The following is a 22,698-nucleotide window of genomic DNA, read 5'->3' as shown; positions in this document are numbered from 1 at the left end:
TTTGCCAAAGATGAATTCCATTAAGTGAACCCACATGTAAATGTCTTTTTAAAAGAAACCATGTTTTTGCCTTAGCCAGGTTACTCACTTATCCTGGGTTTATGTGAGCATGTAAACACACCTGGTATTGTGGCTATAGGTGGACTATACAAAATTGCAAAGAAATGCAAACAAAAGAGAAGACTGATTGACAAAAGATTGAGTTGGACATTCTCTTAAACCTCCCACAGAAAGTTTGAAAATCATGAATTAATTACAATCTAGGACTGACTTTATACTTAATGATTAATAAAGATTAAATCACGTTTTATTAATTAGTTGATAAAACAATGTGTTTCTTTAACTATTAAAAATTAAAAAAATTAAATACTGGTTACTTTTAAAAATAACACAGTTACATTACTCATTACTTACAAAAAAGTAACTAAACATGTTATACAGTGAATTATTATAAATTGTGTTACAAACAGTGCTTATTTTTGCATTTCTTTTTATTTCTTTTGTGTGAAAAACTGCACATCATTACATCATACTTCATGCGTGGTGAAGTAAATAACATCGATCCCCTTTGTCCATCCCCAATCGTAAGCCGCTAAACATTTGCTATACAGTATGAACACTTCCTGCTGCACCATTAGATCACACTGTTTCAGAATATCTGTAACAAATAACTGAATTAAAACTAAACTGAGAATTTGTTTATAGATTTCTGTTACTGGACAAACAGCACATTCTTTTCTGCTTCGTTGTGCAATTTTGTGTTTAAAGGACTGACAAAAATCACTGGCTTCCTGTGACCCTAAACTGAGTCGATTAAATTAACCCCTCAGCAAATGTGGGATTAAATGTACACCTATAATTCTTATTAATTTCTTTTCACTTGAGTATACACTATACACATGTTTAACTTCTTCCGCACTAGCTGTCACCAGACTGCTTGAGTATATGTGTGTATGATGTTACACTTTTGCAAAATAATGCAGTTTTTTTTAAATAAGTTTTCATTGTAATGCAGTAACACATACCTGTTTTTATGCAACACAGGATTTTTACTTTAGTAAAATTATTGCGCTATGTTACTTGTTACTTTTTAATTTTCAAATTCAGTTTATCTGTGAGTGATGCATTTTTCATGGTATTTTGTTTAAAAACTTGATGGTTGGCTTATCCAGAGATGGGCTTATCTGTGAACCAAGAATTTCAAAAAATGTTGTAGAAATTTATTTTAAGAATGTTTGAAAGATTGAATGACACCACATTAAATATATCTTTTTGTGGGAAATCAAAACTGCCAAATGAAGAATAAGCAAAGATTCTATTAACTTCAGTCTACAAGAAAGATACATTTTTAAAAGTTATATAAAGTAGAAAGATAATTGTTTCAGTCTTTATTCAAATTATATAATTTGATGAATTATTGTGCCTTTGATTATTTTTAAAATAATTTATTATGATATTTTCATATTCCAAGCCTGAAGTAGTCACCAACTTTCTTAATGCTCAATGTCCTGGTGGAAGCTGTCTCAAGACCGAACAGATAAATGCAAGCCTTTGGCATTTCGCTTGATAAGGGCAGCAGTTTATAGAAAACATTTCAACAGTTCTTTCAAGCTCTTCAGATTTCCTTTCTGCATCATATCCATCAGTTACAATGGCAATCAACACAAGAGTTTCCCACAAAACTTAAAGGAATGAAAGTTTTTTATTACCACCCCCACCTGAGCCCAACAAACACAAATTTCTACTAATGATGAGCAAATATGAAGAAACTCATGTAAAACTTCACCTCAAATGGCCCAATACTAACAGCACAAAGTTATAGTTATTCAGGGTGGTTACATGGCATGATGCTTCGAGAGGGGTTGCTTTATATTGGCATAATGCTCAATACAAGAAAATACAAGACAGAACATGGCAAGACTAATCAATCCATACCTTTTCTCTAACAATTTTTCTCCTGAATCACATATCCCTCCAAATATACCCAAAGCCACTGGTAAAGGCTTAGGGTGAAAAAGTAAAACAGTTAGAAGCTAGTATGTTCACTATTAAAATAAAACAAGCCATTTTCATGTATTTTAGTTATTATTTCTCCAACAATGGCTTCCAGCACCTTCTAGGGCATTTCCATTGGGTTCTCAGGAAAACAGAAATGTAGTAGTAGTAATGGTAGTATTAGCTGTTGAATGTAGGTGAGTAAAGTACATTAGACTGAACTCTTGGGTACTTACTGTACTTTCACTCATTGATGAGTTTGAAGATTTTAATTATGAAAATGGTGGGCTAACTCCCAGTTTACATTCTCTAACTCCGGCCTTTGGAGAACAGTAAATGGAACATTTTAGAAATGCAGTAAATTTGAAGGTATAACCATGTTTGGTATATTAGTCAATGCTGTCAGCAGCTATGGGTAGGGATTGGGGTACATAAGTTTGGATGAAAAACAGCATTCAGACAAATAAAGCTTATTGCCCACTGATGAGTTCATTATAATATTAAGTCAGGCCTGGAAGTTCTCCAAAATATGACTTATAACAATTCTGGTAGATAACCTGATCTATGCTTCTCTTGCATTTGCCTGACATCAAAAATTGCATCCATTGTTACCTTCCAAGGCATGAATCCAGAAACTCTCACCTTATCCCTGATTTTTTTTTTCTAACACTCTCTCAGCCACTGTAACTACTGTGAAAGAAAAATTAACTGCTTGTAAGCTACTAATGGTTAAAAGCTGACAAAGCTGTTTTGCTATAATGCCAGGTTATTCATACAGTAGTTTGTCATAAGACAGGGTGCAGTAAGCTGACCTAGGACAACTTCCTCTTTAGGGACATGTCTGTTAGACACAGGAAAGATGACCCTTCCTTCTTTAGGACCCCATTTGACACATACACAAAACAGAAACGTTTGGCTGATTTGCACAATATAAGATGAAATGCTTAGATAAACAATATTATGCTTATTGAAAAGTAAGGAGAAGGGGGAGGAGGATAAATTATAAAGCCAATCGAAAAGGGGAATCTGTGCTTTTCTGCCTTGCAATGCATGAATCCATGTACTTGTCTGTGACTGAATAAAAGCTGATTGATTTAACTATTCCTGTCTTCCTCTGAGGTTTCTTCCACACTACCTTCCCCAAAAGCTTGACAGCTTGATATGACCCACACTCCAGTGAATTACCCTTTACCTTGTATACCGGAAGCAGCACACTTCCTTTTTAAATTTTCAGAAGTCCTCCCTTCACAATTATCATGTTGCATGGGTCTGTCAAAATTTCAACCCCAGGACCTTCTGGTGCATTCAGCAGCTTCAACAACATTCCAGGTGAGCCAACTGCTTAACCTACTTTTCATGATATTCAATGCTACCTACTCTGTCAAAAATATATAGCTCAGTCCTTCTATTTTTTCAAAATGAACATCTTTATCTGATCTGTTCTTCTTATTCAGCAATCTCCACATACATCTATCAGGTATATTTATTCTTTTTACTATCAATTATGATGTTTCCTTCATCATTTTAAAGCAATTCACATCTATTACATCCTGCTTTTCTTCTTCAATCTGTTTCATGATCCTGAACACACGTCTGCTTCCCTCTTCTAACTCAGCATCTCACTTGCTCTTAGCTTCTGAGCATTAATGACTACTTTTCTAGCATTTTCCTTTGGTGCCTTATAAACTGCCCTGTCACCTTATGTCATTGCTTTTTGCCACACCTTATAACATGTCCTCTTCTCCTAAACAAAGAGGAGAACTTTGTTCTTTGTTACAGAAGGACTTGGATAGCATACAGGCTTGGGCAGATTTGTGGCAAATGAAATTTAATGTCAGTAAATGTAAAGTATTACACATAGGAAGTAAAAATATTAGGTTTGAATACACAATGGGTCGGAAAATCGAGAGTACATCTTATGAGAAGGATTTAGGAGTCATAGTGGACTCCAAGCTATCAACTTCCCAACAGTGTTCAGAAGCCATTAAGAAGGCAAACAGAATGTTAGGTTATATAGCACGATCTGTGGAGTACAAGTCCAAGAAGGTTCTGCTCAACCTTTATAATGCACTGGTGAGGCCTCATCTTGAGTACTGTGTGCAGTTTTGGTCTCCAGGCTACAAAAAAGACATAGCAGCGCTAGAAAAGGTCCAGAGAAGAGTGACTAGGCTGATTCCAGGTCTACAGGGGTTGAATTATGAGGAAAGATTAAAAGAGCTGAGCCTTTACAGTTTAAGCAAAAGAAGATTAAGAGGTGACATGATTGGTGTTTAAAATTATGAAGGGAATTAGTACAGTGGGTCGAGACTGGTATTTTAAAATGAGCTCATCAAGAACACGGGGACACAGTTGGAAACTTGTTAAGGGTAAATTTCGCACAAACATTAGGAAGTTTTTCTTTACACAAAGAACGATAGACACTTGGAATAAGCTACCAAGTAGTGTGGTAGACAGTAAGACGTTAGGGACTTTCAAAACTCGACTTGATGTTTTCTTGGAGGAAACAAGTGGATAGGACTGGCGAGCTTTGTTGGGCTGAATGGCCTGTTCTCGTCTAGATTGTTCTAATGTTTTAAACTGCAGTCTCCACCTCAGAATTACTCCATCATATTTTCTTTTGTCTCCTTGTCTTCTAACTGGAGACTTCTTTTGTTGCTTCAAATGAGAAATTTTTATCACTTTGAAATTTTTGATTCTGAAACCTCATTTGTTCTGGTTACGTCCTTCCACTTCCAGATCTTTAGCTTCAGTACATGCTTTATTCCTACTTTCTTCATAACACTGCCTAACACGGGAAGACCTTCTCCCAGGATTCCATTTATATTTTTTACCATGCCCAAATCAATTATCCTTACCAATACATCATCTGTCTACTCCTTACACCATCAGATTCACATGTAACCAACTTTTTTAGCCTAATTTTTAAACATGGTATTGCAGACAATCATCTCCATCATATCACCAAACTCAAAAATCCTCTTATCGTCAATGTTTAAGGTACTGAAGTTAGCCCCAATGGACTTTCTCAAAGCCATCAGCACTGGCAGCAACATGCCTAATCAAGTTGCAACCCATTATCATAACATTCCCCTGACATTACCTCCTACATCTTAACCCAAAACTCTTCACTGCTTTTGAAAAACATTGAAGCATATACAAAGAATATATTAATTCATCACACATTTACCAACAGTCACTTTATAAATATAACATGATCAATCACCAGTTCATGAAATCATACAATTCTCAAACCTGCATAATCAAACTCAGTACTGCAGGGAACTGGAGCTTATACTGGAAACACCAGGAGCAAATCAAAAACCAGACGATCATAGGGCCTAATCACACACATCTAATATACTGTATATATAAACATACATTCACACAGAGTAATATAGAATTGTCAGTCCACTGGGCTTGCACATTTTGGGGACTGTGAAAGGAATACCAGAGTACCTAGAGGAAAATCCACACAGATATGGAGAAAACATGAATACTCTGCATAGAGAATAACAGAGTCTGGGATTCAGTTTTCTATATAACACAGTCACAGTCCCTGATTATAGTGTCATCTTGCTTAAGAATTGCTTGTAAATATAAGACAGTTTATACACAGATTACTGTATATAAAGATAAGTTGCATGTCCTTTACAAGTGCATGTACAAAAATATACACAACATATGAAGAAGAATTGTTCTTTAATCGAGAAAGCATATTAGAAGGCTAGATTTCCAAAGAAAAAGTGCTATGTGAGCAATTTTCCCTTGAAATAAATGTTAGGAGGAGAGATGGGATTCTAGTTATTTCTGGCACTGGTTTCTGAACTTACTTTACAGTGGTTTATAATAAAGAAGATGGTTTCCTGTGTTAACATCAGAGCTGTGGAATCTGCTGGGACCAGTGAGCTATGTTAAATTGAAATCTGGCCAAAGACATGACCACATTATGTTCTGGGGGAGGGTTATGCCAGTTAATTAAATCCAGAACTAGGCTCTCCTCAGGCACCCACTCCAACAGCAGAAAGGCAGCTTCCTGGTGAGGTAACACCTTAAACTTGAAGTTCTCCAAAATTTGAACAACAGAAAAAATAAAATCCAAGTCTCTTTAAATTCAAAATACTCTGGTATAATTTTCATAATTGTTTTTTGCCTAAAGGCATTTTGTCTGCACATTCAGTTGAAGTCTGTGAACAGTGTGTTTTCTTTTTCCTTCTCTAACAGTTGCAGATTCCACACTATTAAGTTAATAAATGTACTGAGAAATGTGAAAAAACTTTGCTGGAAACTTCATGACCCCTACTGCTCCCAGTAAAACATTCACTAAACCTTGACAATTGTGACTACTCACAATTAAGCTATATCTCTCAGGATTCTCTGCAAAACACACTCCTCCTGAAAATCTCCACTTGTTCTAACTGTGAGCCTCTATGATCCTTACTGCTCATTGTACAATAACTGCCTGTTCAGTTCTTCAATGACCACCACTGTTGCTAAAGCTGATTCCTTTGTCTCCTCATTAATCCCTTATAACTGAAATCCTAATGGCCCTCATCAGTCTTAAAACTAAATGTTTAGAACCCTCACTAGCTCCCCTAAAATTAAACCCTCATGATCTTCATCACTCCACCCAAAATTAAGCCTTTTATTACTACTCCCTCTAACATTCACCAAGTTGCAACCTCCGTTATGTTGTATGATTATTAAGGAAAGTTTTAGATTAATAATTATAAGGTGATCTCAATAAAAGAAACATGCTATAAAACTGGTATGGTTATGTGTTCCATCAACATAGCTAAATACATTGGAAAGTCTGTTAATACTATTAATTTACAAGGGGTAAAGTACTGTATATTTTGAGTAAACATCTGCTAAATGTAGCTACAAGTGCCACACAGCAAAGTACCTAAATGAGTAAAAGCAAGAGGGAGAAGGGGAACTAAGCTAGTAGACAAAAGTAAGAATGTCACAAGAATAGATACTTCTGCATCAAGTCAATACCAAAATTCCAAAAACCGAAGCCATACTATCTTTTTTACATTAGTGAAAGTAGGTACCACACTCATGCGTGACTACAAGTACTGTAAGCAAATTATATTGGAAGGCCCAATAATATGTCAGAAAAAAATGTGAGAATTATGTAGCATTTGTAACAACCCGGGGTGTAAAGAGATGGAGGAATGGAATCAGCACTTTACAACTGACTGGTAGTAAATGGTTCAAAAGGAAACTGTTGTCTTCATCAGCAGCTGCTCCACCATGTGCTATGGTCTTCTATGGCACCATGCACTTCCAGCTGCTTTGTTTATTTTACCCACACATACACACCACCCAGCTCAGCCTCATTCTACTTACCTGGTGTCAGAGGTAACTTAGTCTGCTACAATATCTTCTGGCTCCATACACCAACCATGCACCAGAATCCATATCCCAAGCTTGCCAGTTTACAATTATTTTAAACCTGTTGTTATTGTTAGCTGTTTAAATATTTTGTATTCTTTTACAAAAAAAGGCACTTTGAATATTGGAAGTAGTTTAGTTTAGTTTAGTTTGGAGGCTGCTTTTGCCATGGTATTATATAGGTATCAAATTTTACTGGTAATGGTATCGACTACAGAAACTGGAGTTTTTTGGAGTTTCAAAAGTTTCTGAATGAATAGGAGGACCAATAGAGGGAACAACACAAAACAGTTTTGCCCACCTTACATACCATATCAATGATTCAATTATTCAACAAATCCTTCTGCTTTTTTAATGTGGGATTTAAATGTTTGTGAAACTATCACTGGTTTTTCTATGTCTATAAACCATACAACTCTTTCTTGGTGTAAGACAGATTCTACTTCTGGAGACATCTCACTTTCTGCATATTAAAGGGAAGGGATATCTGCCTTCATTATTTTTGGTCAGCTTCGCTATCCAAACAAAGTTTTGGGACCCTTTTTGTAATGAGGTAAATGCAGCTATGATAAAACAATAAATTTTAAGTTTCTTCTCTAGAATAGCCTTAAGTATAATTCTGTCAAATTTTAGTCCAGTTTGGGAAATTTCATATCTGAGGAATGGTCTGTGAAAATCACATTTTTCATCATTTGTATGCAGTCAAGGTACAGTAAAATCTCCAAAACATGTTCAGTTTGTTTTCTGAAATATTGTGAGAAAGTGGACGTGGTATACACTAAAAATGGATTTCTAAAATTCCCAGAAACATGTAATTGAGAAAGCCCTGAAAAAATGTGGCAGCCTTAGCAAGACCATATAGTACCACTTGGTGACCATTAGACCTCCTCATCTTCTGATAAGACTGTAATGGACTGCAAGGATCTTTAAATAGATTATAGAGTCTGTTACCTGCTTCAGTGGCTAATTATTTCTAACAGTAACTGTAATGATGATGCTTTTTCATTGTGCATTTTCAGCATTTTGTAGTTGTTTGTATTTACTGTAAATATTTCCTTATTTTTAATTTAGTAACCATTTTGTGTGCTGTGGTTACTGGATTTTGTTTTTTTATTATCACATTACACCAGAAAGTTGCACGTCATGACCTCATCACCCAGAAGGTATTTAAGACAGTGACGTGCAATTCCTGGTGTTCAGGATTCTGGTTTCTTTCTTATAAGTCATTCTTTAGCTCTGTTAGGAGTCAGTGAAATTAAGATGTATTTACATAAACAAAATAAAAAACAAAGAGTAGTACACAATAAACAACATAAATCAAAGAATCAAAAATAAATAAAAAAGACATAAAACATGAATCCGAACATCGACCAGGGCAGCAACAATGGCTAAGACATGATAAATGAAGACTGTAATTTCCAGGTTGCCCACATCTGACATTTCCTGTATGAACCTGGATCACTGATAGCCACGAATCAAGATGGATTAGTGCAATGAGGACACATAACAACAAGGGTTCAGTTGCTGCACTTTGTTGTTCAGCAGGAGTGAGTCTACTCCTATAGTGTCACTGTTCCACACAGAGCTTCTAACCCCAACTACCATGCCTCCTCTTAATGTCTACTTCTCTTAACTCAACATAAACAGTGTTTTGGCTTGAATACTGGATTAGAACATTCGGTAAACATATGCCCATAAACGTCGCAATAAAAACATAACCCCTAAAATACATTTTTGTTTTCATCTATACAATATTAGTTGCAAAACTGTACTTGTAATCCAACATCACATGAAATAAACAGCAAATATTATTTAAAGCACTTATAATGGAAATGGGAAAAGAATACGGTGGCAAGACCGTAAAGAGCTCTGGGCAGCCATTCAGACCAATCATTCTAAATAATATGTAAGAAAAGTACAAAAGTGTTTAATAATAAAATGAGGAGAAAAATGCTAAATAATAGTAAAAAGTAGTGATATTCTGCAACACCAAACTTTAATAAGATTTCTACTTTCCCTAAATTTTCTCATCCACTATCTTTGGTTTTAGCACCTTCTCAACACTATACCTCAGTATATAGCTCAGTTCCTGCTGCTGACCAACCTACATTCTGGTTTGGCATTTCTTTCCGGCAACAGACCACAACATTACCACCAGAAGCTGTAGTCAAGCCAGCCACCTCATAAAGAAAGAATGAAAGAACAACCATGCTAGGAAGAGCACAAAGGGAAGATATAATAGTAGCGCCTCCATTCTGATTCTTAGCAATTGAAATTCACTATTATTTTCTTAGTTGTAATACTGATACTTTATATTGATAATTCTACAGTAGCAGCTTAGTAACCAAGTTACATTTTAATCTGATAAATACAGACATGCTATCTTAAATGCTGCAATAAAATTAAACAATTTATTGTCATCTGAGGATACTAAGGAAATGCAACATTTGAGATAAATTAATAGTAAACTAACCGCTACATTGAAATATAACTAGTTTGAAATTGTCTGTTTAATAAGTGATCATTTTAAAAACTAAAATGAACGCTAACAATAAAATGAACATACATTATAATTTAATAATAAAAATAAAACTATCTTTGTCTTGAACTTGTTATAAATTGTTCTGCATTTTTATACATATTAAAAGCACTTTTGAAAAGCAAGCAATTTCTAACAATAGGCATACTGTATGTGGTAATGATTGACTTTAACATTGCCAGGAAACGTGCACCTGTGTCTCCAACCATCTATCCACTAAAGTTAGGTATTGAAATGTTAAAGCACATTGAGTGATATTAACAGGTATTTTTCAGAGGAGTATAGGTCTAAGAACCAAGGGCCTCATGCATAATGTACTGCATAGACTTCACACTAAAACATGGCATATGGACCAACCTGGAAATGTGTGTATGCAAAAAAATAATCCAGAGCATAAAACGGTGTGTATGCCAAGTTCCATGCACTTCCCCTTTATAAAACCTAATGAATGTGAAACTTAACGCAGGTGCACACGCCTACAGCCCCAACCTGACTCCTCCCAGAATTTCACATATTTGAATATGCAAATCAATATAGGTAGCCCCTTACGTTCAGTGTTTTGTTAAAAGACAATGGGAAAAGCGCGTGAAAAAATGAAGAATTTCAACGAATGCAAAGTGGAGGCAAGGAAAATGTACTATTTATAAATGAATTGGTTAAAAAATAAATGCTGCATCTCTGCATCTGATTACCTGTTTTTACATTCTGCATCTCTTCAGGTTTCAGGTACAAGTAAGCAACAATTGTGTGCCACATTATGAAGCATGCTACATGCTTGCACAATGCAACACACTTTCTGAGGACTATAGAGTAGCACATTAATATAGTGGAAATGCTTTCTGTTTACATAAGCAAATTCATTCAATAATGGCGCCTTTATAGTGTAGCGTTGAAATTGAGTGCCACAACAAATAGATTCTCTGCTCTTTACATGGCTCTTTCAGGTGACTCGCTATCCTTTAAATGACTGCTTGCCTAGTTGGAAAAAACCATGTGCGATAGTACAGAATTGCCATTTTTATAGGCTGTCCTGCTTATAGATGATGTAATGCTAGCTCATTCTTTTAGTGATTCATCGCTGCCTGATGTAACTTGACCAGCGCTGTTGCAATAGGGTGCAGTTGACCACTCCAATTACATATAGAAAGCTGGATGTTGCTGCGAATTGCCCTTTGATGGTTGCCAGTTCAACCACAGTGCAAGGAAATCTTATGTATCTGGTTCACAAGAAGATAATACCATCGTATACAGCTGGCATGACATGACTTATTGGTGATTGTGAAATACTCGATTGGTCAGCAAGTTCACAATGAAAGTGCCTTTGTAAAGCCAGTGCTAGTTTAGCACACAGCTGTAAGAGGATAGCTCTTGGAAATCAAAATTGACTTAGAGGCTAGTCATCATCTATATTGTTACAGAATGATTACAATCAAGTGAATTAAATTTGTAAACAATATACAGTTTCAGTGTATTTGATAAATCCTGTGTCATGGATACAAAGATGAAACAGAAAGGAAAACTGCACAGAAACAGTAGCACTGCTTTGATGCTGAGTGTTGCCCTTTAATAAAAACCGAGCAAAAACTTGCATACACACACTGTGAGCACGCTGTGAAAATTAACGTGGCTTTACACAACATTTAGTTTTTTTACATCTCAAAGTGTGCATGGAAATGGACATACACAACACTTTTGTGTGTACACATTGTTTACACATGAGGCCCCAACTGTGTTGTTCTCATATAAATGAACTACATTTAATAAAAGCAATATTCAATGTACAAGGTGATTTTCTGAAAATGCTTAGTCTAATAAATGTATTTTAACTGTCTGAGCCTCAGAAAGAGTACAGGAATCAGCCCAGAAGGAAATGCCAGCATATTGGACATACTCAAAGTGCTCTTACTTATTTTTTTTACCAGTGAACTTAAATGGCATATTAATGAGTTGGAACAGGAGTACCAAAAGAAAGCCATCCAGACAACACCACAAAACAAGGGACAGTCTATAATTTGAACCCATAGGTCTGGAGCTATGAAGCAGCAGCATTAAAAATGCACCAAGAATTGTGCTCCACTCACTTAGAATCTGGAACCAATGTAGAAAGCATTTTAAGACGGAGAAGCTTCTTTCTGTGGCACCCCTGCAAAAGAACCACCTCTTTTAACCCTCACAAACATATACAGTTTTTAATATCTGGAAAAAATTTGGAATTAACTTGCTTAGAGATCTTTATATAGACAACGTCTTTGCATCCTATGAACAATTACATTCCAAATTTAACATTCCTGCTACAAATTTCTTTCACTATCTTCAAATCAGGAACTTTGTTAAACAGAACCTTCCAGATTTTCCTCATCTTGCACCCTCATCCACGCTGGAAAAATTATTGCTCAATTTCAAGGAGTTAGACTCCATCTCTACAATATATAAAATCCTTTTACAATCCCTTCCTTTCAAAGATCCAAGAGGACACTGGGAAAATGACCTCTCAATTAATATATCAGAAAAGGAGTGGAAAGTAGCAATGCAGAGAATTCACTCAAGCTCCATATGCGCAAAGCATACAATTATACAACTCAAAATTATATATCGAGCACATCTGTCTCGACTAAAACTCTCCAAAATGTTTCCAGGGCATGATCCAACCTGCGAGCGTTGCACCCAAGCCCCAGCCTCACTAGGTCACATGTTCTGGGCCTGCTCCAAATTAACATTATTCTGGACAAAAATTTTTAATTACCTCTCAGACAGTCTTGGACTCACAATCCCTCCTAACCCATTAACAGCTGTGTTTGGGGTTCTTCCAGAGGGTCTTAAGGTGGAGAAAGACAAACAAATTGTGATTGCATTCACTACACTGTTGGCACGCAGACTTATTCTGATAAACTGGAAGAACCCAAACTCTCCTCTTTAAGTCAGTGGGAAACTGATGTGTTATATTATTTAAAATTGGAAAAAATCAAATACTCAGTTAGAGGATCTGTGCAGACTTTTTTCAAAACATGGCAGGATCTAATCAGTAATATTTTGAAATGATTTTATAAAGCACAGAGAATTTGTTGATTTAGGTATTTTTACAAGCCTTAAATTTTACACGTTTGGCTTGCTCTCTCTCTCAGGGGTGGGGATCGATCTGTTCTTAGCATAATTCTTTTTTTGTAAAACTTGATTGCTATGTATTGATTGTAATAAAATTAATAAATAATAAAAAAAATAAATAAAAAAAAAAAAATGCACCAAGAAAACATGCAATGGGATTCCTATAATTTACATGGGAAATATATAAGCATATATACTTGTGGGCTTAAGAACTGTAATGAAAGACGGAAGCATTCATGTCTGTTTAAAACTGCTCAAAAAGAAAACCTGCAGAGACTTAGTAGTACATGACTGGATGCAGCCACTGCTGTATTGAAGCAATGCAACAAAAACTATCTCTATGCTTTGCAATGGGGTCTAACATTTATATCTTTGTTCATTGTGTAATACAATGTTTTTTAAAAAGGTACCCTACGAAAACACTGTTGGCCAGTTATCTTATCAAAACACCTTGACTATGCATTGTTCTCCTCTCCTGCTAAAGGAATCTTAGGCTAGAGAGGTCCATAACAGCAAGCCATTCTCTTAACACTGCAGAGTTTGAACTTAAATAAGTGGGTACAGAAAAAGAATGAAGCTTGTGTTTTATTCCTTGTGATCATTATGGCAAGGGTCTCCAATACCACATGTGATACCACATGCATGTGCCTAAAAAAATACTTATGCCGAAATGGTAATGACCGACTAGCAGCCTCTCCAGTATTCTTCTCAGTTCTCATAGGCAGAGACCAAAATTCAGGGAATCAGTTATCCCTGACATGAAGCTGAGTTGTGTATTCTTCTACAGCACATTCTTATTATCTATAACAGAGTATCTAAATAATATTATATCCCTGAAACTTAGTACAGAACTCAACCCTTCACACGATATTTGCAAATAATGCAAATGTTCAGTTTACTTGAGGGCCTTGTAAACAAGAACATTACTATTATTATAATAGAGCACTGTTAAAGTAACATGACTCCAAAACTTGAAAAGACCACCAAACAAGAAAAGAGTCCAGTTTGTATTTTTTGTTATGAATACAGCTTTTAGACAAAGTACCAGTCTGATCAGAATGTAAATGTGAATGATGCTATGTGATTGTATATGGATATGCACTGTACAAGACTAAATGAAGCCAAATTGAATTTAATGACAGAAAAACAATGTAATACTGCTAACCAGGGTTCACAAGTCAGACATTACAGTTGCTATGCAAGAAAGAAAAGCATTATTTTATATAGCACACTTCAAAGTAAACTATCAAAAGATACTTTGTAAAGCAAACAAGAGTACAATACACAACCCAGCAAAATCTGACAGACTTTAAGAAAATCACCACATGAAAATTTGTGTATGGATACTGTAAACTGTATGTGTACGTATTGCATAAATTGTATGATGGTGAACTGGTTCCTTATTCAAAGTCAGTCTCTACCTTGATCTTGGTGCTAGTGAGATATTCCAGTTTATATGGCACCAGAGGCTATGTGGAATTAATTATATCTTCATTATGTCTGTAAATATATATTGCACTACAAGTCTGTCCATTATGAAAAGAGCTACAAAACAATATATAGACTGAATCATGAAAGAAAGAAAGAAAGAAAGAAAGAAAGAAAGAAAGAAAGAAAGAAAGAAAGAAAGAAAGAATTTTGCACAATGCAGAACTAATCTTCCCCATGCTCCCAGCTAACACTAAAAATACAGCTCACAGATCAAATTTTCCAAGACAGACAAACTTTGTCAAAACAATTTTTTTTTCATTTCAAAGGAATCCCATTTTCCGTAGCTGTGAACGTGAGCTGTGTCTGCTTTCACAGTTGACTCACTCTGTATTAAAGACTCTATAAATTTTTCCAGCCCACCAGAGAGTTTTTTTTCCTCAATTGTAAGAGAGTTTCCTTCTGCAGGTCACATGAAGCAACACGTGTCTGTGAAACAGAGACTGCAGAAGGGTTCAGCACTTGGGCTGCATTTGACAATGACTTTAGCATCTGTAAACTCCCCATTCTGCAACCACTGCCATCCTGTAAAACCTCCATGTACCATTGCCAATTCCATACTTTTTTTCTTAGGCAGAATTGTTCTACGTCATTCATCACACCACCTACTCACCCTAATTAAAATATTGTACAACATAAGAAATCTTCTCTCAGTCTGCCTGTCCATAACCCTGCATATCTCCTGCTTTCCTCTAGAGAGCAAGTGAGCAAGTGTGACTATATAAGAAAGAAAAAAAACCCAAGTGATCCTGTGCAACTGTGGTGAGCTGGCTCCCTGCCCAGGGTTTGTTTCCTGCCTTGCGCCCTGTGTTGGCTGAGATTGGCTCCAGCAGAACCCCGTGACCCTGTAGTTAGGATATAGCAGGTTGGATAATGGATGGATGGATACTGTGCAATTGTAGCTCAAGTATTGATGGTGTAGTAGGGGTGTTAGTGTGCTTATGTTGACAGTCAGACAATCAGCAGTATGTTATGTAGCTTCTACCAAGGTGATGTTTTGACTTGAACCATTGTTTGTCAATCCATCACATGAAGATAATTCTGTCTGGTTTCCTAAATATTTTCATGCATATGTTATTATTAAAAGTTAAATTTCTTGATTTTATTTTAAACTTTGAGCAACCAATAAATATTTTCTAAGCCTTGACATAAGGTTATGATTCCATCTTTTATCCCGACAACTTCAACACAACCTGAATGCACCTACTGCAGCGTTTCTCAACCTTTAAGTATTTGAGACCCAAGTTTTCATAACAGTTTTAATCGCACCCCCCCTAACATTTTTTTGAAATGTAGATGCATATTTTATTATACCTACTTAACTTTTATCGACATTTATCTAACTCTATATTTATTGTTCTAGTATCAGAATGTAGTTAAAGTTAATTTGTTTTGGTTTCAATAGATTTTTTTTCATATTTTTGATTCTTCTTTTCTTTTTTTCACATCTTCGCACCCCCCTTTTTGTTACTTCACGCCCCCCTAGGGGGGCCCGTCCCACAGGTTGAGAACCACTGACCCACTGGGTAAATAGAGCACTCAAGTTAAAGCATGGATAATTTGTAGTTTTAAAGTGCAAACAGGTTTGGGACATCTTTAACTCTTTGAGGGCTGAATATTTTTTCCAAAAAACTCAGTTTTCTAAAAAGCACACAATGCACTGGTTTCAGACATAAATCAACATAAAATGTCTGTTGCTACATGCTGTGGCTGCTGTTGGAGCCTGTTCAGCATCTCTGGCAGCAGTGGCTGCATAGGGGTGGCTCGATGGCCAGCAGGAATGCACAGCAGGCCGGCTACATGTCTGTCTTTGCACATCAGGTGGGTGACGGTGGCAGGCGCAGTGTGACGCAATAAGGTTTGTTCCTCTTCTCATCATAAGTGGTAGTCCTCCTAGGTGAACGCTGCTGTAGACATACGTATCTGTTACATGAACGTGTTCAGCACCACAATTAGCTGGGGACCAATAGGCTGATGATGGTACCTCATTTTCGTTTTCCATCTCCAGATCACTTGCATCAAACTCAGAGTCCGAAAAGTCAGAGTACAATTCAGCGATCATATGTAAAATGTCCACGGAGTATTTTGCTTTGCACATTTGCTTTAACTTGCCAGATGTTGCTGCTATTTTAGAGGCTATTTGCTCTACACTACTTCAGCACGTGCAGGTAATTAATTGTAAGCTACATAAATTTCCTTCAAGCAAAGAAAGTCGAACTAAAACATAAGGGCGAGTTTTGTCACAGTTTATAGCCGATTACTGTCCTCTACCCCTGAATTTCAACAAAAGTCAACATCAGCCCTGAAAGAGTTAAGTTGTCAGACAACAACAACATTTTCTGACATATATCTACATAATAGTGTATCCATAAAGAAAACATGCTTTGCTCCAACACTGAAAATAGGTAATTGTAAGACAGAAGAAACAAAATATGCTCAATGTAATATATTTTCTATATTTAAAATCATTGCCATGTAAGACAGAGTTATTTATGAAAGTGAGTGAGTGTTTTTCCTGCTTTACAAACCCTCTGCCGCACCCCATCAACCCAGAACTGAATTTAGCCAGCTTGAGGACATTATATTATGTACATAGTTGTCTGGTATTATTCTTCATTTTTGTTTTCTTTCTAATCTAACTTCATACATTAGGTAGAGATTTAAATTCTGTTTACCATTCTAAATCAAAAGACCCTATGCCCAGGTTCATCTAAGAGGAATATCCTGACATTTCACGCCACAAGTTTTCTGTAGGCAAATACGCAACATAAAGCCAGTGACCCAGTGAGTTCTTATGGAAAAATCCTGAAAGGCGAGGATAAGGTCAAGCATCCTGGAAGTGACAGAGCTGGGGGCCTCATGCTTTTCTAAATGACGCAAGATCTCCAGAGCCTTGATGTTAGTTAACCAGACTGAGGTAGTCTGAAATTCATATGTGAAATGTTTTCATTTCTGAAAGCCAGTACACAGGAGAGCTGCACCATCAATGGACATGTCTGGTAAAGACATCAGAGTTGTTGGTTTCACTGTGAAAAGACAGTTTAAAGAATAAAAAAACATATGGCAAATTTTGGAAGTTCTTCTACGATAAATATTTTTTTGTTGCTCCTACTACTATCCAAATGGAGTCTGCAGTTCTCGTCAATTAGTTATACATCCATTGGTTCATCCATTCTCTGGCCCAAATTATTTTGAGTCACAACAACAACATTTATTTATGTAGCACATTTTCATACAAAAAACATATAGCTCAAAGTGCTTTACAAAATGTTAATGAAAAAATTCTAAATAGGCATGGAGGAGGAGCATACCCCAACAACAACAAGTACAAGGCAGAAACTAGCCATGGAAGGAATGCCATTTAAAACATAATCCTGCTGTATTCCGTTTTGTATATACAATATTGATCATTTGTGACAGTATCTCAGTATACATCTTTATCCTGATCCCAAAAATGGCAGAAATCTCATAAAGAAGAACACATTTTTTATTAACACAGAATTTAAAAAAATGGTGATGATGGAATGTTAATTATAGGAAAGGAAAGATGTGACTGGGATTGTATTGTACTGTACAGTGAGATTATTACATTTAATAACATGAAAATGTCATTAACACAAACCAATTCAAATAAATATCAATAATAAACAAAACTAAAGCCAGAATATGGCCCCAGCAAAACAATGAAAAATATTTTCTGTTATTGTGCCTGATGATTTTAGTCAGCCCAGACTGGTGTTTTATCAAGTCAAAATCCAGCTCTTAGCAACTATTACCAGGGGAAATGTAATCAAAAAGAGGATAGATGAAAATCCACAGAAAAAGTGCAGAAACTACTAAAATAATGGCAAATAAAAAATAAACTGAATTAAATGCAAATGATTTTGTATTAGACAAATACAGGAAATTATTATTGAAGCTACTGTGCTGACCATTGTGAGTGAGTTATTCAGTCATTCTACAAGTAAAATGTTTACTATATTTTCTAAATGGAAAAGTGAATGTGGATTACATGAAAATGAGACATTTTCTATAATTTTCACTATCATTTTTAGTGCTTTTTTGACCCATTAAAACAGATATATCTGACTAGAGCCAATGCTACATCTACTTAAATCCTTTACTTGGAAGTAGAAGCTTAAGACTGTCATTTTCTAGTTATGTATCCTGTAAGTTACACTGTATGGAGTTATTTGGTGTGACTGTATTTAAATCAGTGCTAAGTCGGGATACTTTGTCTAAGATAGTATTCAGTCTCAATTCTTAGCTTTTTGTTTTTGTTCTTGATTTTTTTTACCACTCCTTGAAATTTTTCACTACATTTCAGGTCCTGATCCTTTTTGTCAGCTTTTTTGCAAAAGGGAAGTGTGGAACTAAAAAGCCAGTGGGCTTACTTACATTGAGGCCCAACTGAACTACTGAAGTTGGAATAGTTTGGCATGTTTTAATTTTAATTCCTACTCTAAAATTTTGTTGAACAGTAGCACAGCATCTAATCATTAAGCCTCATGGTGACAGGAGACTGAATTCTTCTTACATCAAAAAAGGGTATACAAGAAAGTTTAGCTAGCAACTGCAAATTAGCACAGTGTAATGCAGTGCATGAGTGTGACCTTGATTGGCTGCCCTTGGCTTCCGTTCTTTTTTCAGCTACTCCTGTTGCCACAACGGATAATTTTTTTCCATATCTTCCTGCTCTGTTACATCCATCACCTGCATGTCTTTTCTCAACACATCCACAAACCTTCTCTTAGGCCTCTCTCTTTTCCTCTTGCCTGGCAGCACTATCTTTAGCATCTTTTTCCCAATATACCAAGCATCTCTCCTTTGCACATTGCCTCTCTGACTCTGTCTCCAGACCATCCAACCTGAGCTGACCCTCTAATGTACTCATATCTAATCCTGTCCATCCTCGTCACACCCGATGCAAATCTTAACATCTTTAACTCTGCCACCTCCAGTTCTGTCTCCTGTTTTTGGTCAGTGCCACAGTCTCCAACCCAAATAACATAGCTGGTCTCACTAACGTCCAGTAGACCTTCCCTTTCACTCTTGCTGATACCAGTCTGTCACAAATCACTCCTGACACTCTTTTCCAACCATTCCACCCTGCCTGCACTCTCTTTTTCACCTCATTTAAACACGTTTTCTGTCTTGTTCCTACTAACCTAACATTTCGCTCCTCTCTAGAGCATATCTCCACCTCTCAAGGGTCTCGTCAACCTGCTCCCTACTATCTCTACAGATCACAGTGTTATCAGCAAACATCATAGTCCATGGGGACTCCTGTCAAATCTCTTCTGTCAACCTGTCCATCAACATTGCAAATAAGAAAGGGCTCAGTGCCGATCCCTAAATAAATCCCACCTCCACCTTGACTGCATCTGTCACTCCTACCACAGACCTCACCACTGTCAAGCTTCCCTCATACGTATCCTGTACCACTCTTACATACTTCTCTGCCACTCCCAACTTCCTCATACCACAGCTCCTCATGAAGCACCCTGCCATATGCTTTCTCCAGGTCAACAAAGACACAATGCAACTCCTTCTGGCATTTTCTATATTTTTCCATCAACACCCTCAGAGTAAACATTGCATCTGTAGTGCTCTTTCTTGGCATGAACCCATACTGCTGCTCACTAATCATCACCTCCCTTCTTAACCTTGCTTCCACTACTCTATCTCATAACTTCATGCTGTGGCTCATTAATTTTATTCCTCTATAGTTACTATAGCTCTGCACATCCCCCTTATCCTTAAAAATCGGCACCAGTACACTTCTTCTCCACTCTTTAGGCATCCTCTCACTTTCCAAGATTCCAGTAAGCAATCTGGTTGAAAACTCCACTGCCATCTCTCACAAACATTTCCATGCTTCCACAGGAATGTCATCTGGACCAACGGTCTTTCCATTCTTCCCTACTTCCTCCTTGATAATCCATAGCACTTCCTGATTCACTAGCGCCACATCATCCAGCCTTCTCTCTCAAAGTACTCTTTCCATCTGCACAATACCCTCTCCTCGCTTGTGAGTAAGTTTCCATCTTTATCCTATATCACCCTAACCTGCTACACATCTTTCTCAGCTCGATCCCTCTGTCTATACAATCGGTACAGGTCCTTTTCTCCATCCTTAGTGTCCAACCTCTCATTCAACTCATCACATGCCTTTTCTTTAGCCTTTACCACCTATCTCTTCACCTTATGCCTTATCTCCTTGTACCTTTGTCTATTTTCTGCATCTCTCTGACTATCCCACTTCTTCTTCGCCATCCTCTTCCTCTGTATACTCTTCTGTACTCCCCATTCCACCACCAGGTTTCCTATTCCTCCTTTCTCTGTCCAGATGTCACGCTAAACACTCTGCTTGCTGTCACCCTTACTACTTCTGCTGTAATTGCCTAGCTATCTGGCAGCTCTTCACTGCCACCCAGTGCCTGTCTTACCTTCTCCCTGAACTCAACCTTGCAGTTTTCCATTTTCAGCTTCCACCATTTGATCCTTGGCTCTGCCCTCACTCTCCTCCTCTTCTTGATCTCCATTCTCATCCTACAGATCAGCTTCCTATACTGCCTAACTACACTTTCCCCTGCCACCACTTTTCAGTCTTCAATCCCTTTCAGATTGACCCTCTTGCATAGGATATCATCTACAATGGAATAAGAAGGTTCAGACAATGATGCATGTATGCAGTGCCCACTTTAGTAAATAATAAGTAGTTTACTATTGTTTTGTTTCTCAGACATAAGACATCGACCACAATTTATGAAGGCATTTGTATTCAGGTCTTACCTTGACCTTAACAATAATCATATTAATATTAAATGATACATACATGTTCTAATGCACTCAGACTCATCAACAATGATGTAGTCCGGGGATCACTGGGTATTTTGTTTTTTGGTGCCACCGAGGCAGTCCCTCTTCCAGGGCTTTTGGGCAACTGATAAAAATATGCTCCAGTGTCCCTGTTTGGGAGCATAAGAGGCAGGCTCGTGTTTCAGCTTTGCTCCACCTGTAGAGGTTAGAAGGACTGGGGACCACATCATAGACTGTCTGGACCAGGAATTTAATGCAATGTGGTTCTGTTTTATATAGCTCTGACCAAAATATTTGGTGGTCTAATGCCTGATCCCATCTTGTCCATGCTACTTGCAGTTGAATCCTTACTAATCTGCTGGCACATGACTCCTCTGTTCCAACTCTTACCTCTTACTGGACCAAACTCCATCTTGACCCACTTCGTCTCTTTCATAGCTTACAGAACCTTAAACACGTTTTAGTATTATAAGACCTGTTCTGCAGCCTGTCAGTTCGAAAACTTTACTTTTACAAAGTGTTGACAAGAAAAATTCATTAATTTCTCCAACAGTTTTCAAGTGCTGCACAAGTGTTGTGATCAGGGTTAATGTCCAATTAGCAAAAGTATTTACTGCAACATTTTAAGTTAGTTAAAGTACCAGAATACGTATATGTGTTAAAACCTAGAACACCTACCTGACTTTGGGGAGGAAAGGCAAAAAAAAGTGCCTTGTTGTGGTAGAAACAGCTGGCACAGATAAGGCTGTCAACATGGGCTATTGAGTATTTCTAGCCATTGGATAATTGTTTTTTAAACTCTCTAACTCGTAGGCGTTATACATTCCTGTCTTTTGTGCTCTCTTCTCTTTTTCCTAGCCTGCAGCTAGGAAACTAATGACTTTTCATTTACTCTAACTTGTCTGCTCCTTTCAGACTCCTGCTTTAGACAAATCCTGCAACCGATATTCAACAGCTGGATCATAAAGAAGAGAAAAAAAATGTCTATCAATCTAAAAATATATATGTTAATAAGTCATTAGTTGCCAAAGCAGTAAAATAAGTAAGAGACAGATATATACTTATAGATGAATAGATGAGTAGACAGATAAATAGACAGACAGATAGAATCACTCTGGCATTGTTCTGTCTAGTGAAACCAAAAACAAAAAAGAAATCCACTCTGACAATCAGAGACTATTAAAGATGACAGTATTGTGCAGAATATAATACTTCAGCTGTTTAACTGAGCTCCACAAACTCCAAATTGATTCCCTGCATCCTTCATGACTACTTGCAACTCACTTTCATCAACAGTGTAAATATTCTTGTTTGGCTGTTAATAGAGAAACAGTTCCCACTGAGGTCACACTGAT

At 36.8% G+C, this 22,698-nt stretch overlaps 1 protein-coding gene across 1 annotated transcript in view; it reads right to left on the bottom strand.

Moving 5' to 3' along the window:
* The window catches only part of LOC120538888 (lysyl oxidase homolog 2B-like), a 113,239-nt gene that overhangs the window by 60,047 nt on the left and 30,494 nt on the right, over positions 1 to 22,698 (bottom strand). The window lies entirely within an intron of this gene.

This window comes from Polypterus senegalus, chromosome 11 (assembly GCF_016835505.1).
Source record: "Polypterus senegalus isolate Bchr_013 chromosome 11, ASM1683550v1, whole genome shotgun sequence".
Lineage (NCBI taxonomy): Eukaryota > Metazoa > Chordata > Cladistia > Polypteriformes > Polypteridae > Polypterus > Polypterus senegalus.
This window is presented reverse-complemented; position numbering and strand designations above follow the sequence as displayed.